The 18,988-nt window shown below is 35.9% G+C and overlaps 1 long non-coding RNA gene across 2 annotated transcripts in view; it reads left to right on the top strand.

The window, feature by feature from the left end:
* LOC113053540 (uncharacterized) overlaps positions 1–18,988 on the top strand; it is a 59,590-nt gene that overhangs the window by 16,486 nt on the left and 24,116 nt on the right. For both annotated transcript variants that reach the window (XR_003277243.1, XR_003277242.1), the window contains one exon: positions 16,896–16,953. This is a non-coding gene — a long non-coding RNA (uncharacterized LOC113053540). The remainder of the gene's footprint in view (positions 1–16,895; positions 16,954–18,988) is intronic.

Here is an 18,988-nt window from a genome sequence, read left to right as displayed (position 1 = left end):
AATACTCATATTTTATATATAGGAACTGGAATACAATGTGGTTCATCAGTTAATTTATTATGTTTCTTCACTCCGAAAGTTAGCGTTTCCATTAAGGCAATATGCTGAATCAAAAATCTGTGTAGTTATTGTATGCTGGATGAAGACTTTAATTTGGATTAACGGGATGCAGTATAATGTGTGGTGTCCAGTAGTTTTGTGTAATACAGGACACATATGGCTGATGTACCGTGACCTGCAGGAGGGGAACTGTACATTAATATTGGTTTTGTTTGCTGGCCACCGTGTGTAATTCAGTGAACCAGTTTATGTAGGTGATTTATAACGCATCATTTAGATGATCTACAAGATAGCAAAGTACCATGTGCTAAGGCAAGCGTCTTAGGATTGCTTATAATTAGTTTTAAGCGTTTGTTCAAATTGTGCGACTTGCTAGTGTGAAGTCTGCAGTTTTTTTTTTTCATTTTAGTTGATAAAACATAGACTTCTACTGAAGAAGGGACCCATATACATACACTATAGAGACTTGCACCTCTCACACATGTCCTTCAAAACATTAAAAACTTCCAGTCTGTATGGTTTGTCTTTATTTGTGTTGCATGTTAAAAAGTGTTCATTGCTGTATTTTATGGCTCCATGTATGTTTAACCATATCCAGCTCCTTTTTTTAATCACTGTCATAAACAAAGCTTGTGAATAGGACTGGAAAACCAGCCCATAAAACAGACAATTTTCTTTCATGAATTTATGGCTCACTGTTTTCACTTGCCATTGTTTTCCTTGAACAGATTCCACTGAGTATAAATGGTTCCTCCACCACTTAACCATTAACAATTTCTGTCTTTGTTTTGTAATTATGGAAATGTTTTATCCAGTGTCAGCAGGGACATGTTTCAACATCCAGGGCTCTTCTTTTTATCTCCTGATTATATGGTAGTGGGAACAGGCTTTTTCTTGCATCAAGATGAACGTTTGCCAAATGAGTTGAGTGTTCAACATAAAACTGTGCTGTGGGACAAATATCTGCCAGAATATGTGTGAACGTGCTGGTTTTCATGGCTTTGTTTGAAAGGTTGTGCAGACATTCACACCTTACAGCTAACTGGAAAAATCACCTTGATTGATTATAGGCTTGGTGTAGAAAACAGCCGGTTATGAGTCTCAGAGGACTGGGTTTAGTTCTGTGTTACTAGGTCATGTATCAATGGTTTCCCTCATTATGAGAAAATTCTCCAAGATTCACATGCAACATTGAACTGGGGTTGAAATGATTAGTCAACATTATCGACAACATTGACAATGAAAAATTGTTGTCAAATATTTTTGTGGTCGCATAGTTGTTTGATCTCAAATGACCTAATGTGAGGTCCTGCATTGATGAGATTTCAATGCAAACTGAAGAAGACTTACTCTTGTGAGATGCAAAAGAAGCTGAACCAGTAGAGTTTGAAAAGTTTACAAATCGTAATCTTATATACTAATGGTCAAGTTCTTTTGCGTTCTCCATTTAGGTGTAAAAAGAAGTTACGCTGTAAGCAAGCAGCACTTTACTGTCAGTTAACATCCCACCGCTGCTGAGGGTGTGTTTAGATGAATATGGGAAAATGAGCTGTGTGCTTTCCTCTCAGTAACACAATAAATATGCAACAAACATTACAGAAGTGGGAAAACAGCAGTTAAGAAAGCATCTGATTGTAGCGATGTGGATATGTTTGCACAAGATCTGCAATCCAGTAAAGTCCAGTCACATCTATTTATTTAGTGCTTTATACAATAGACTGTTTTAAACCAAGAAGTTTTAAACTAATGGCTTCTTGGTTAACTTCAGTATGAAACATGAATAAATAGTGTCAGTGTCACTCTCAGAATTACAACTTGATTTCCTGCTGTCAAGCAGCTCTAAATGTGTATTAATATATATATATATATATATATATATATATATATATATATATATATATATATATATATATATATATATATATATATATTTTTTTTTTAAATTTATATATATTAACACACATTTAGAGCTGCTTGACAGCAGGAAATCAAGTTGTAATTCTGAGAGTGACACTGATATATATATATAAAACAGCCTGCAAGAGTTGCTCTGTGCAAGTTATGCGCAATTGTTTTTTTTTTTTTGCCATTTCCCTGATTTGCAGAATTCCTTTAGTGAACCAGACATTGCAAATGTCATGATCAAATAATAATAATCTTTATTAGTGAATTCCATTGTGATTATTTGGAAGTAAAGTAGTATCTACTACTATCAGCAAGTAGTAGTTAATGTGACTCTGATGATCAGACCATTGAAAACCAACCAGGATTTAAGCATCTGGACCAATTTGAACCCTTTTTAGGTAAATTCTTGCCCATAATGGGATGTCAGTCGTTCGTTATCCCTCACTATGATAGTCATGGTTGTTTCATGGGTTTAACCGCTGGTGGCTGTATGACTGTACCAAACAGAGAGAGTGTTTTATCAGTGCGTGATTAGAGCCAGGCAGCGGTTGGACTGGAATTGCGGGCTCTTGCAGAGACTTTTGAAGTACGAAGAAATGTTGCTCAACCTTTTACCCTGCACTATGTGCCGAGATATTTTCTGGTACTCTAATGATTTCAAAAAGGCTGTGTAAACAGTGGATTTATTTTCACTCTGAGCTTCCAAAAACTATTAGAGAGGAGTTTGGGGATCTGAGCACTGAAAACTGAAGCCTTGATGTGCCCCATGAACAGAAAGAGCTCCACGGTAGCTAACCGATGGTCTACTTCAGCCGGGAGAAATGTGGTTTGTCTGTGTGTGTAGAAATCTTCCCATCTCATTTGCCTTAGTCTGGTACACATTATGAGTCTCTTTCCGTGCCGCTTTGTTATTCTTGCTCAAGCCCGACAGTGGCCCAAAGCTCCCTAGAGCCGTGCATTTTCACACGGGCTGATCGCCGTTGTTGAGCTTGGCTTCTCTAAACGCACACCTTCTCTAATTGCTACTGACACCGGCACCTGCACACGACTACATATCAAATGCAGATCTGTGGAAACTGCGCAGGCTACTGAAGACGACCATTATGTTGCGGATACTTACATGCCTGAAGAATTGCAGAGTTGGGATCAAGCCAAACAATGAAGACCAAACCAATGTGGTAGATTCAAATGACATGCTGTGCTTTCTGGAATATAGTCACACCCTGAACTGACTTTTGTGGTACTTTAACCTCAAAATCTTACATTTCAGCGTCTGGCACCTCTGGAGCTGCTGGAAGCTGACCATATTTCATATTTCATCCAAAGATCTCTGGGAGATGCTCTGTGATGTGGTACGGGTGATAACACTAGACATGTCCTTGTGCAAGATAGCATTCTGTCCACATGTGACAATAACCAGTGGCCCTCTCTTTGTTGTGGGAAGACATTTGTGTAATTGTTATCTCCCATGGGTGGTTTGAAAACAAGGTTAACAACAGCATGGAAACACAGGGTGATGTAAAGTGTGTTGTCAGGCTGTAATTCAGGCTTTCGCTTTTGTTTTATTGAGTGCACATCTTTCTGACTGTTTTTGATCTAAAACACTGTTCAGTGATTCAAGACATGAGCAAATGATGTAAAAAAAAAAAAAAAAAACATGGCTAAAAGGTGAATACAGGCGTTAAACAAACGGCTTACCCTAAGATTTAAACTTAATTCACCTGCACCGTTTGTGAACACAATACCTGTACTCATTAGGTATTGACTAGTAAATCTGGCCCTAAATGAAGGTCCACCCTTAAACCTAACCCTCAGCATTTGTGAAATTTACTAGCAATTTCTGAGTGGATCCTACACTATTATTGTTTTTGTCATTGTCACTGACAGCTACCTATAACACCATGGCATCATGGGAGTGAGTTTTGCACCAGTGTACAACACAAAAAGCAAGTTCTAAATGTTTTAAAGGTTTTCGAGAGGAACACCTTGGCCTGTTCTCAGCTCTAATTATTCCTACAGCATACCAAGAAGCATCGAGAGCATTTGTGCCGTTTTTCCGCGTAAGTGCACACAAGTGCTTGAGGCAGACACGTACACCAGGTCTCGCACTGATGTCACAGCACAGCGATTTATCAAGGAGAAATCCTCCCGATGTACAGCACACACTACAACATTTACACTCTCTGTCACCACCATGAATTATGTGATTGCAGTCAATGAGGAAATCTACTGTATTTTGAGCGCCATTTACAGACAGGCGCGTCGAGAGAGAGAGAAAGAGAGGGGGGGGTTCAATCTGGTGGCGGGTGTTTGCGGCCCGTGTTGAGAGACTGTCAGCGTTTAAAACCAGCATTTTGATTAGGCCGCGATTGAGGAGTCTCTCTCTGCCTTGCCTCGTCCTGGGTGATTAGACTAAAACGGTCGCTCGTCTTGACTGGAGATCGCAGCAGTTGCACATAACACGCTCCGTGATTGAAGGTCGAAATATTTTGAATTCTAATGGAGGCTGGCTGGATGGATTGCCTGAAATAGACTGTAGAATTTCCGAACAGCCTCAACCGCCCTCCCTCCTCCTCCCTCCCCAAACCGCCCCGTGTCCGCTGTGAAAAGAACGCTTGGGAATGGCTGTGCTTGATGATCATAGAATTACTGGATGGTGATTCTAAACCCCTCAAAGAGGAGTTGCTATGGAGATCTCGTTCCAAACTGTGAAATGATTCCCCCTCAGAAAGCCTGGAGAGCAGAGGGCTGAACACATCATTGTTCAGGTGGTGGTTGGTTAGGAAATTGCCGGTGGCTGAGCAATCACAGCGGCGGCTATAGTTAAGGATCTAAAACGGTTTGCTCTCAGAATGGTGTGGGACAACACGGATGTGCATATGATGGTTCCTTTCAATCAAGCCGGAAAATGACAGACCAAGCGCTCCCGTGAAAGACGAATGAAAACCATTATTGTCTCTCCAAGCTAATGAAATCTGGGACTGTCCTGATATATCTATTCTTTGACTGCATGAATCTCCGAGCCGGTTTGAAAGGTTATCTTCCCCTGTCAAGTGAAACCTCTCAATGTCTCATCTACCGGCGCTCTTGGCCTCTATAATATCATGTTAATGAAGTATTTCGGAAAAGATTTGGGCGGGAGGGCAAACATTTTGGCCAGCAGCAAATGAGATATTTTCAAACTGTGGTAAGCTGAAACATTTACAGTTTGTCCCCTCACATTTGCAAAACAAGGACTCGTCTCTTTTATGCTTCGTAAATGTGTTGATTATATTGGTGTATGTAAGCAGATTATTTTGCTGTTATGTAGACAGAGGCGAATGGCTTCTTCTGACAGACTCGTAAAGTAGCTTTTACGGTCTTGAATACCAGGGCAATTGCAGCGGCACATTCGTGTAGAACATCTTAACAGCGAGCCAAGGAATGCAAGTGATCTAGATGTGCTCTTCCCTTTTCACGTGTGGGAACACGCACAGGAAGCGGACTGCCGCTGAGCACTGTAATTTGAGTGAATGATGTCGATCACATGATCTCGCAGCCATCAACAACAATTGTGGCATCAGAATCTGTCCTGAATGTGTCATGTTTTTCTGCTTAATAATTCAAGTTTATTTTTATAGTGCGTTTCACGCAAAATATTTAGTAGTAGCTTGTCAGTGGTGACTGTCAAATTGTTGTACATATGGCAGAAGTGTACCTTAAAATTCAGTTAATGACGTTATAAAGCAGACGATGAACACTATTAACAGCAAGGTTTATATGTTGCAATCAAACTTGTAGCAAAATTCATCTGAGGGGTTTGCATCATCTCTTCTCAGGTGTTCGCTCATCTCAGGTCTTTGTAAGTGAAGCTTGTTTAAATCCTAGTTACCATGGGATGTCAATCCCGTGGCAGAAACGGAGAAACAATAGAGACATAATTAGCATAGCTGCTGTTTCAACCAAGCAAAACTTTATATAAATACCATTTAATTCTCTATAGATATATTTTTCATGTCTGTAGGTATGTAGGGTAGAGTTTCACGCTCAAGTTCACAAAGACCGAGACGGCAGAAAGCACATCTTGTTTGGTTTCTTTATTTTACAAAAGTGCAATGTTTGGAAATGAAGTTCTTAACAATGTATATTACTAATCAAAAAATACGTTTTTAAATATTTTCAGTAGGTAATTTACAAAATATCTTCATGGAACATGATCTTTACTTAATGTCCTAATGATTTTTGGCCTAAAAGAAAAAACTATAATATTGACCCATATAATGTATTTTTGGCCATCACTGCAAACATATCCAAGCGACTTTTTTTTTTTAAGGTTAATGAATGAAAGGTTAGAGTTTGGATGTAATGTAACTGTGTTACCATGATCTGTCTGTAACGGTGCGTGACCTCACCACTTACTGTGGATGTTTTATTTCTTCTAACTAACATAAAAGTTAAAATTTTGGTTTACCAAGCCTCTTCTAGTCGACTAAAGGTTAGTCGACTGTTATGGGGAAAGCCCTGAAAATAAAATGATGTGCAAATGTATTACAGCTTATGATAAAATACAGCTTGTACCAGAAACCCCAACGCTATCTCACGACCAATTCATTCGTACAAATTCATATGTAAAATACATACGATTTGGCAAAAATTTTATGAATTTGTATGAGTGTAGTCGTACAAATTCGTACGAATAAGCCACCTCGTAAAATATGTATGAATTGCAGTGTGATTGGGTTGGAAACCTATTTATAAACCAATACAGATAGCTGTAATGTAGTGTGTAATATTTAAATGACTATAGAAAATATCTATAAGTCAATACTTCCTAAAAATGATACACACAGTTGTCTGTAATAACAAATGACACATCTTCAGTAACTACAATAATTTGCACAATATACATTGAATTTACCCCAAAAATATAAACTATATAAAAGAAAAAGAAAAAAAACAGATGTATCGTCTATAGATCTCTGGGAGATCTAAAAAATGTGTAATCAAGTTTCTGTCCCAGCTGTTCTGTGAGACTTTGACTTTGGCTGTTCTGTTAAAGATGAAGGCTTTTCTTGGGTCAGACAAACCTGCTAATGGTCCCTCCAAACATTCAGTAACTAAAAAACAGCAGTAACATGGTAATTGTCAGATAGACTTGAATTCTGAGGCCGCTCTCCCCTTTTTCCCTCCAATATTTTTTTTTTTTTTTTTACGGTTCTTCTTGCGGCTGGCTGTGGTGCCATGCCCTCATAACTGCAATCTTCTGAGAGAACCTTACCCAACCTGTTGTTGAAGGAATAATTGTGGAGACTTCCCCTTGACTTGTCCTCTGCTATCCGTGTTCATTCAAACATCAAACAGACGCTTGCACTCACTGGGAAATGTAAATACTAGGAAATTACCACTGCAGGACTAAACTAACTAGATTTCATGTTTTTGCCTATAATTTTTAATTTTCCTGCTTTTAAATTAATGAAATACATTCAGCAACAATTTTGTCTATACTTACATAATTACATAATTTTAAAATAAATACAGTTATCATTTTAAATGTATATTTGTAATTCTCATTTATGATCTTGTAAAATGTGGGGATGCATATTTATATTCCTTTATTCTCTGATCATTTTCAACACATTTTGAAGGAATGTGAAATGATAAATAAGATGCTGAAAGAGCGATTCCCTTGATAAATTAGAAATACAATGGTGCTTAAATGAGCAGATATATTTTAATATATTTCTGGCCATCCAGGAACGACTCGTGTCATTTTTTTTCTCGTAAAGTTCAAGCATTAACGCAGAGAACAATAGCACATTTTCTTCCCAATCACTGCAGAACTGGGAGCCGGCAAATTGAAGCAGCAAAACAATAATTCCCTTGATTAGCCCCTTTCTGTGTGGGGTAAGTGAACTGTTTATACTGTGGAGTACCTCAGAGAGAGCAGAGCAACCAAAACAGCCTCATTAGCCGCGCAGTAATTGGATAACTTCATTTCAGCAGGACAACCAGAACACCTCATGACAGCTTTCTGCAAAGTGCAAGAATTTACCTTGCATTTCAGACAGGGCAAAGTAGCCTCCATAAAACCTTTCACTAATAAAATTAAGACACATTGTTATATTTTATTCAGTGCTTAATAGATAATTTTTTTAATGTCATGAAATGTTGACTCAAATAATTACTTCATTTGTAGGTGAATGTACTCCATTATGATAGATCCATTAAACTTTATATAATGACATTCAATTTAATAAACAAATAATCCTAAAATTGTATCCAAATTAATAACAAATAAATAGATTATTATTATATATTTTTTATATTTATATTTATATTTATATTTTTTTCACATTGCACTTTGGATCATGGAACTGTTTATAAATGTATGCTTTTTGATAACAGGAAGAATCATAAAACTGAAACAGAATCTTTTGTTTTGCTTTGCTTTTTTGTTGTTGATAATCTGTTGAATCATGGAATATTAGAAAGTAAAGGTTTGTTTTGAATATGGAACTGCTACAATTTGATTCTTTCAATTAATTTTGTTTTATAACAGAATCATAAAACTTATGGAGCTTTTACAAAGTGGAGCTTTTTTATATATATAATCTATACAATTATGGTACAGTATATTAGAAAGTGAAGCTTCTGTTTTGATTGTGGAATCACAGAAATGTTATAAATTGAAGCTTTTGTTTGTTTTGTTTTTGTTTTTGTTTTGTTTTGTTTATAACCTAATATCAAGTCATATTAGAAAGTTAATTTTTTGTTTTGATTGTGGAAACATGGAAATGTTACAAAGTGAAGCTTTTGTTTTGTTTTGTTATGATTTGTTTGCTTTTATTTCGTTGGTTTTGTTTTGTTAATAACCTACAATCAAGACATATTAGAAAGTGAAGCTTTTGTTTTGATTGTTGAAATATGGAAATGTTACAAAGTGAAGCTTTTGTTTGTTTTTGTTTGGTTGGTTTTGTTTTGTTAACCTACAATCAAGACATATTAGAAAGTGAAGCTTTTTTTGTTTGTTTGTTGAATCATTGAACTGTTACAAAGTGAAGCTTTAGTTTTTGTTTGTTTGTTTGTTTATCATACAATCATGAAACTGTTTGAAAAATAATATTTTGTTTTGTTTTGAATCACGAAACCGTGGAACTTCTAAGAAAGTGAAGCCTATTTGTAATAATAGAACTGGTAGAAAGTAAAACATTGTTTTATTTTCATTTATTTTCATTCAGTTTGTGGTAGAATTTCTGTGAATTTGAGGGAATTGTGTAATAATCACCTAAGCAAAATCAGTTTTGTATCATTGTTTAGGTAAATGAATCATCAATATTTTCTAGCTCAAGCTTGTTTGACATTTTTAGAGTGACATGTAAGATAGATAGTATGAATGATTGTCATGACGTATTGCATACAGAGCCTGTGCTGTCATCGGCCGGCTCCAGAGAGGTGTCAGTTACAACGCCTTCAGGCCCATTGCAAAAAACACACATGCCGATCATAGCCGCTCATATCCCCGCTCAGCGACTGGGCACCAGACATCTATGATTTCTAAACGATGAAGTGTACTTGGTTAATGACTATAGACTGTATTCAGCGCCTAGTAGCAATACTTTACCACATATTTGGTATGCAAACACATTTCTTGGACTGTAAAAGCTTAGCATGTGTATGCATGTATTCAGCATGTTTGTGTGTGTTGTGTAATAATGAATCTACTGTTTAGGGTTTCACACAGTATGCAGGCTTTCCATTGAATTACTAAAAACTTCATGGCTGGTCATGTGACTCCTTCCGAGTGCCGTGAGTGGTCAGACTCGTGACTCATTACCTCTGAGAAGACCTGTAACACTGGCAGTGATTGGTTCTTGTTCCGCACCAATCACAATTTAGCTTTTTGTCTGTGTGCCGGCTAGCAGCCCTACAATATAATGATGGTTGTACTGAATCAGACCTTAAGTGTCTCAGAGGTTCATTATCTAATCACTGCCAGGACGACCCTCTACAATACACCCTGATTACTACACTGCCTTCACTTTACATGCAACAAACACGCAGTGCCACCATTTGCCCTCAGTGTAAAGAGACCACTGTGCTACAAAGTAGGGCAACAGTGTTGTTGTTATTGTTTTTATTTCCCCCAGCATGATTATGTGAATATGAGTGTTTATTTGAATGAATCTTGTCTAGATTTAGAGTGATGTTATCCTCATCTTATAAAAAACATTTTAAGGATAAAATTCATTTTCTCTGGTTTAAAAAAAATCTAAATTAGAGGCAGTAATTAAAGTTTTGATTAAAGTTTGACAAAGTCATCATTATTAGGTATGATTCAAGTACCTAATCAACTGTATAATAATTATTAATGATAATTACTGCCTATCATTTCTTGCTTTGCAATGATCTTGCAACATGTGCCCTTGTGGAAAAGAAGTAGACTAGCAAAATAGAGCCATTATTCCTTGATACTTTCATATTACTTGCTTTGATTGCATTATAATTAAAATTGATATTAAATGCAGTTTGAAGACTTTTTGAATCATTTTTGACCTACTTAAGTAGGAAGTAATTTCATAATTAGTATTCTAAGAAGTATTTAAGATAAACTTGGATATATTTTGAAACCAGTTCTTTTGAAACTTGACATGTATTTAAAAATGTAATTACACATTTGTAATGAAGTTGCAACTTAGTACTTTTAAAATAAATTAACTTAAAATATAATGTTGAATATCAAACTGCTGTTAAAATGATGATTTTAAGCCCACAGACAGGGCTTAGTTTAGGCCATAGTTCAATCACTTTTAAGTATATTTTACAAATGTGCCTTAGAAAATAGCATTATTCGTGTGGATCTTGAGACAAAACAATGGCACTGATATATTTTAAAATCAGTTTCTTTTAGTTAAAATAACCCAGACATGCATTTTAGTCTGGGACTAGGTTTAAGCCTTGTCTGTGAAACTGGGGGCAAATGTGCTTTAGTATAGTGAACATCAAAATTAGTCTATTCTTTAAAATGTGAATAAATTATTAAAACAGTGCATTATTAAAAAATATTGCACATTTGAAGTGCACTTAAGTCATGAAATTGTACTGACTTTAAGTACTCTTAAGTAGCTTTTTATTAAATGATTTAAATACATTTTCATTCCTTCATTTCATTAATTATACTATCTACAAGAACAGTTCTTTTAAAAAGTACATAAAAAATGTGCATTAAATGCACTTGCCTGTTTTTACAAGGGTGAGTTTGTGTGTTTGTGAATGTTTTGACAGTGTTTGTGTGTGTGTGTCAGCTCTTACACAAAAAACGCTACACTATATCTGACACTGTAGTGATTGTATGCTTGTAAGTGTTTGTTTGCAGGTATGTGTTTCAAGGAAGTAAAGGATGTAATCTATAAGTCTGAAGGATGAGAGGGTTTATTGGAAAGATCACCCCCCCACACACACACAAACACACACACACACACACACACACACACACACACACAGTGCACCGCTCTAGATGTGTGTCACAGTGCAACTAGAACCAGTCAATGCCCCAGCATGCACCACCCTCCCAGCATGCCTCAAATCACTGCTCTCTCATGCCGTTCCAATCTGAAAAATATATGTATTTTTTCTTCTGTTTTTTTTCTCTTATTCCCTCTCATCCCTCCCTCCTCTCGCCGGCCCATTTCTCTTCTTTTTCTGTGGAAATTGAGAATGTTGGCAGGTCAGAGGGTTTGTGCTGCAGAAATCATTAGCAGGGAGATACTAACACAGCGGCTGAACCCGGGTCAGCGCTTCACGCTAATGAAAGTCTCTCCAGCAGCAGATTTTCATCTGGAGGAAAACTCAAATCAGATCTGAATGTAGAGCTGTCTGTCTGTCTGTCTGTGTGTGTGTGTGTGTGTAGGTGTGTGTGCTCTTGTTTTTGTGACATATCAGGACACAACTCTGTATAATGTCATGGGTATGACACAGGTATTACAAGGAGAGGGTGACTTATGAGGACATAACCCATGTCCCCATTTTTCAAAACACTTATAAACCATATAGAATGAGTTTTTTTGAGAAAGTAAAAATGCACAAAGTTTCCTGTGAGGGTTAGGGTTAGGTGTAGGGTTGGTGTAGTGCCAGAGAACATACAGTTTGTACAGTACATAAACCATTACACCTATGGGATGAACACACTTTTTACAAAAACATACATGTGTGTGTGTGTGTGTGTGTGTGTGTGTGTGTGTGTGTGTGTGTGTGTGTCTGTCTGTCTGTCTGTCTGTCTATCTATCTTCAGATCAAACACATGTGTGTGAGACTGCAGGAGAAATGGTAAACGTTTGGTGGGTAATGAATTCAGCAGTGTGTGTGTGCTTCTTTAAACACTGGGATAAAGCTGTCCGCCTCTGTTCTGTCATGTGCCAGCCGTGTTGAGGCCAGCATCTGCTGTGACCCCGGTTTGTAGGGGTTTTGTCGTTTGTGTGTGTGTGTGTGTGTTTGGGGGGGCTGTTCCAGCCTTGGCACACGCAGCCTCTGACCACTCATTATCCTAACAAGAAGGGCCATTTCACCTGCGACTGGAGGCCTTGTTCGCTCCTTGTTAGTGTAATCCCCCCTCTTTCTCTGTCTCTTACACACTCACACACACACACACACACACACTCTGCCAGACCCGCTGCCATTCAGAACAAGCAGGTGGCCACTGACGCACATAATTGCTGACAATTTGAGGCAATGAATAAAAATGATCTACATTACTTCTTGCCGAATGTTGTGTGCACTTGGTGCCAAGTGAAATCTATGGAAGAGCCTCTTTAGATAGAGCAGAAAAAGGCCCTATCAAAAGCGCTGCAGAGGAAAGGAGGAGGAGCGGTAATTAATTTCTTAAAGAGTGAAAGAGAGATTTGACACATTCAGAAGACTGCCGTCTCTCGGGGTGTCAGAGAGCAACCAAGAACAACATCTTTCAAAGCGTTTCCTCCAGATTGGGCCATATATAGCTGGCATACACTCTGCCTTTTCTGTTTTACACTCAACTTAAGTTTAATTCCAATGTACTGGTTTGACATAAACGTGTATTGTACACTTACAAAAGATTGCTAACTTTTTAAAATCTAAGCATTTTACTAATCGAACAATGCAATCAGCAGCAGACTACTGTAAGCTTACTAAAGTGGCCTGTTTTTTAGATTTGTCTCCTAAGTAAAAGACCTTACTATAGGCCTTTATCACTTATAACTTCTAGAGTTGTAGAACTTCTAGAGTGTCTCAAACCATGCTTTGATATGAGGACATAAAATAATTTAATTATGAACTTACCACAATAAAAAATTTCTCAATACAATTTCCCATTGAGTTCTTCTTCTGATCTGAGCTTTAATGGCATTTTTGGTTCTTTATAGAACGTCAGCATCCGTGGAATTTTTCCATCGCACAAAATATTCTTTTTTACTGGGTAAAGGTTCTTCAGATGTTCTTCACACTAAGAAAATCATGGTACTTTTAGAACTTTGGGAAACCAAAAAAGCATCTTCCATGGAATGACTGTGGAAACCCTCTAGTAGAAACTTTATTGTAATAGATGGGCATGTTAGTGGTTGTATATTCATATTAATGTAATGCCTCTACTCTCTTACTGTATGTCAACAAGACTCATTCGTGTGCAATTATTTCTCTTCAAGACTTTTAGAAGAAACATCTGAGACCAACTCCATTATGTCTGAAAACTATGAAAATACAATAACATTTCTCTCTTCCCATAGAAGAGAAATGAATTTCAGAATCAGATCTCAGTTACACAGCATGATTAAAGGAACGCAGTCTGTTGAGTTTGGTGCTAAGAAAAAGGCTGTATCACGAGAGATCTCTGAAATATCTTAAACAATGCTTAGATTTGCCAAGGTACTGTGAATTTTTTCAATATGGAAGCGAATGTTTGTAATCATTTTATAGCTCTACTGTATTTGTATTTGTCAACAACTGGCTCATTTTTATTTCAGCTAAACAATTGAGAGTTGCTTAAATGAAGAACAAGTGAGAAGTATGAAAAATTCACTGTTGAATCTTCTTTAGAGGTTTTTTCACCCTTTATTCAAAGCACATAATATAATATTTCTATATTTATCAGTTCAATGCATATTTTAGCAGCAGTTAAGTCTGTTTGAGATGATGGAGAAGTGTGATTTGAGTTGGAGGATATTATCTCCAGTGAGCCGTGATCAGATGCAGTAATGACTGAATCGGGTGTGATAATACGGCATTCACCAGGCCTAATTTCACTACCTCCAATTACAGAACAATACATAACCTCTGCATTCACAGTCAAATTACTGGAGATCAGAGAGGGTCACGGCAGCCCGTCTGAGACCGAGAGGAAGAAAGCAAACAGAAAACCCTGGATCTCTGGATTCAAAGGCGTTTCCTGGCATGTGCATCACAGGGTTTGCATGTGATCTAGCGCGTCAGTGCATGCATGTAAGCATGTTTGACCCCGGCAGACCCGTTAGTCTTTATTAACACCTGCCTAACGGAGCGCTACCCTCGGTGATGGGCCCAACCTGGCACAAACTCAACCTGTGACATCGGCAGTTAGCAGCCTCCATTTCACACATGATTAATCTGAGCGAGAGAGAGAGAGAGAGAGAGAGAGAGAGAGAGGGAGAGAGAGGGAGAGAAAGGGGAGGAAAGGGTGGCCCGTGTTCGGTCCGCACGGCTAAAAGGTCTTTTGAATTCCTGCGGAGAGAGCCGCGGGCAGAGTGAATGTAACCGGTTGGGGGTCACTGAGTCTTTGTGTAATTGAGGCAGTGGCAGCCTCTCTATCCTCTCCTCCTTTCAAATGGAGCGAGGGATTGTGAAGTGTGGGGAAGAGTGCTTGGAGGAGGGGTCTTTCTTTGAATGTTTTTGTGAAGGGGAGGTGAAGTTGAGGAGAACAGAGTGCATGTGTTCTGCTTATTTCTGCAGTCATAACACTCTCTGCATCTTTATCAGAGCGATAAGAGGGCTTGTGTTGCAGCGATTTTACTTCTTGTGGTGTCTCACTTGATCATGGTAAAACTTCATAGTAAAAACACACCTTGAGCTTCTATAAAATGATATGGTGAAATATAATTAAAATACAAAACATATCATTAATATACAGTGTTTAGTTTCATCAAGATGCTGTTCTAGTTTATAGTATTTTCTGTTTTCTATTTACAGTTTTAGTAATTGTGTTGTGTTGTTGTCATTTGTAACTAGTTGCTTATAAGCATACATTGTACTAGCATATTGGCTGTTTATTAAAGCACATATAAATGCTTTATTCTGTATGATCATATTTTAGATTTCTTAATCCTAGCCCACACTTAATAACTACTGTTACTGTTTTTATTCTCTTTGGTGCTATTTTCACAAGTAAGGTGTATATTTTCAAACTTCTTACTGCAAAAATCCAAACTGATTACACTTGTAACATCAGTTTTCATTCTTTTAAGAACTGATCTCATGCTTTCATTGCAATTATGCATATTTTCAATCAACATAATCATTGTTTCAAGACATAAGGTTATTGCAAAATATGAAATATTTTGATTTGATCACCGAACACAACATTATGATCTTCTTTCAATTTACAACTTTTATCAATCAGTTCATTCAAGAGCAAACAATGCTAGACACATTTTTCAAATCACCTTTGTTGTTGAAATAATTACAGTAATACAGGTTATAACTGATAGAAAATACACTTACATTATCTAACTTGCATAACTCACATAAAATCCATAAAGCAACTGAACTGATTTATATATATATATATATATATATATATATATATATATATATTATGTGAATGTATTGTGGTAATCAAATGTATTTATTCAAAATAAGAACGAGAGCACCACACCATCTTCATTTAATTTTAAACAATTTAATTCAAAATGACAAAAACAATTGCAAAGAAATGTAGAAATAAATTAAACTAAATGGAAACAGGTAAAAAGGCTAACAATTAACAGACATTATGTTTTTGTTCTTCACTCTTACAATCGTGTCAAATATCATCTTGCGTGCTGTCCCATTTTGTTAATATTAGGCTAGTACCTGTTACAAGCATCCCTTTCACAGTCATGGTATTTCTAGATTTTCATGTTGATGAAAATCTTTCATGGATATCAAATATCAAACAATCTTCTGATTCAGATGTTACCACTTCTGTCATTTAACACCCATTGACTGGATCACAAATCAAATTATCTGAAGTCTATCTAAAGTTTTACTTTTTTACCCTGCAAGTCCTTTATAACATAAATCATGAGCGTTAACTCAAGGCAATGTTTCTGCCAAGTAATATGGTCCATTAGTCTAATTTTAGGCTGTTTACACTTACCAAGCAAAAGATAATGTTTTGTTTCAACACAGATTGGAACTTTTTTATAATCTAAATTTTTCCTAAAGTTTTGTTGCTACCAGATACAGCCAAACTCTCTCGTTCTGCACTTAAACTAACCCATTTTGTCATAAGGTTTTACCCTACTTTTACCATGTTTACCTCACTGCACAACCACCAAAACCTCAGCAATGTAGTTTGTCAGACTAATCCTTTAGCCTGATAAGTAAACATTTAACAAGAATAACAAGCATTTGTGTTGTTTGCACAAGCTGTTTTTCTGCGGTCAAGCATCTGCTTTTCATAGTGTGTGTGTGTGTGTGTGTGTGTGTGTGTGTGTGTGTGTGTGTGTGTGAGACGATGTTCTGGGTTGTCTGGGTGTGTGTGTGTGTGTGTGTGTGAAAGAGAGAGTGTGTGTGCATGCCATCTCTGTCATACCTGTGCATACCGCGCACACTGCAAGGGAGCCACATTGTTCAGTGCAACATCAGGATGCCGTGCATTTAGGAAATAATTACCCAGCATCCTGCTGTTTTGAAACTCTTTTTCATCTTCTCTAATGGCTTCTTCTTCATTGGTCTCTAATCCCAAACAGGACGTAACGTGCAGAAGGAAGACGTGGCCGCTGATGTCCCCACTGGAGCAGAGAGGATGTAAGCCTTTGATGTTCCACTCAAAATTATTAATTCCCCGCGTCAGGTTCGGTGTTTCATCTACATTTAAAGTCCAAATCTAGAGTTTGAGCAAAGCTTCTGCTATGCAAATTAGGGCTCAATGTGCATGCTGAGTTTTCTGGTTTAATGTATTCTTTTTTGAGAAAATTAATGATCTGCATCAGTTGATATTGATCTAAATTCTATAAAGAGGCTCCCTACAGTGCGTCAGATGAGCTTCTTGTCTTAGTGTGGCCCACAGACCACTGGGACAAAAGTTTGAGCACCTGACTCACCTGTGTGAAACACAGACTCAGATATTCTCACTGCTCTTTCCACTAAACAGAAAGTTAGAAATTAAAAATCATTATTCACTAATAAAATTACCTTTTAAAGCTCTCAAATCCCATTGCTAGGCAGATGTGTCTTCAATCTTCAGTTTTAAATATGAATTTGAGAGCTATAGTGCAGTCTTTCAGCAAAGAAAGCTGCCAATAAAGTTTTTTCATCATTCAGAAACATTTTAGACTTGAAAAAAATAGTGCTTTTAAAAAATATGTTATCATTTACACCCTTGTGAAAAAAAGTAAACTCAATCATACTTTTAAAAACAGTACTTATTATGGAAAAAATATAGTTATATATCAAATATATAAATGTAAATCTGAATATATAGATAAGAACATCTGGATATATAAATGTAAATCTGAATATATACATACATTCTGAATATATAGAAGTAAATCTGAATATATAAATGTAAATCTAAATATATATAAATTAGAATATATACAAATAAATCTGAATATCTAAATGTTAATCTAAATATACAGATACAAATTGGAATATATAAAAGTACATCTGAATATATAAATGTAAATCTGAATATGTAGAGATAAATCGGAATATATAGAAGTACATCTGAATATATAAATGTAAATCAGAATATATAGAGATAAATCGGAATATATAGAGGTACATCTGAATATATATATATGTACATCTGAATATTTAGTGATAAATCGGAATATATAGAAGTCCATCTGAATATATAAATGTAAATCAGAATATATAGATATAAATCGGAATATATAGAGGTACATCTGAATATATAGATGTAAATCTGAATATATAGATATAAATCGGAATATATAGAGGTACATCTGAATATATAAATGTACATCTGAATATTTAGTGATAATCGGAATATATAGAAGTACATCTGAATATATAAATGTAAATCTGAATATTTAGAGATAAATCGGAATATATAGAAGTACATCTGAATATTAGATGTAAATCTGAATATTTAGAGATAAATCGGAATATATAGAGGTACATCTGAATATATAAATGTAAATCTGAATATTTAGAGATAAATCGGAATATATAGAAGTACATCTGAATATATAAATGTAAATCTGAATATTTAGAGATAAATCGGAATATATAGAGGTACATCTGAATATATAAATGTAAATCTGAATATATAGATATAAATCGGAATATATAGAGGTACATCTGAATATATAAATGTACATCTGAATATTTAGTGATAAATCGGAATATATAGAGGTACATCTGAATATATAAATGTAAATCTGAATATATAGAGATAAATCGGAATATATAGAGATAAATCGGAATATATAGAAGTACATCTGAACATATAAATGTAAATCTGAATATATAGAGATAAATCAGAATATATGGAGATAAATCTGAATATATAGAAGTACATCGGAATATATAAATGTAAATCTGAATATTTAGAGATAAATCGGAATATAAAGAAGTACATCAGAATATATAAATGTAAATCTGAATATATTGAGATAAATCGGAATATACAGAAGTCCATCTGAATATATAAATGTAAATCTGAATATATATCTGATAAATAGGAATATATAGAAGTACATCTGAATATTTAAATGTAAATCGGAATAAATATAGTACATCTGAATATATAAATGTAAATCTGAATACATAGAAATAAATTGGAATATATAGAAGTACATCTGAATATATAAAT

This window comes from Carassius auratus, chromosome 34, assembly GCF_003368295.1.
Source record: "Carassius auratus strain Wakin chromosome 34, ASM336829v1, whole genome shotgun sequence".
NCBI lineage: Eukaryota > Metazoa > Chordata > Actinopteri > Cypriniformes > Cyprinidae > Carassius > Carassius auratus.
Note: the sequence above shows the minus strand (reverse complement) of the source record. Positions and strands in the feature narration are given on the sequence as shown.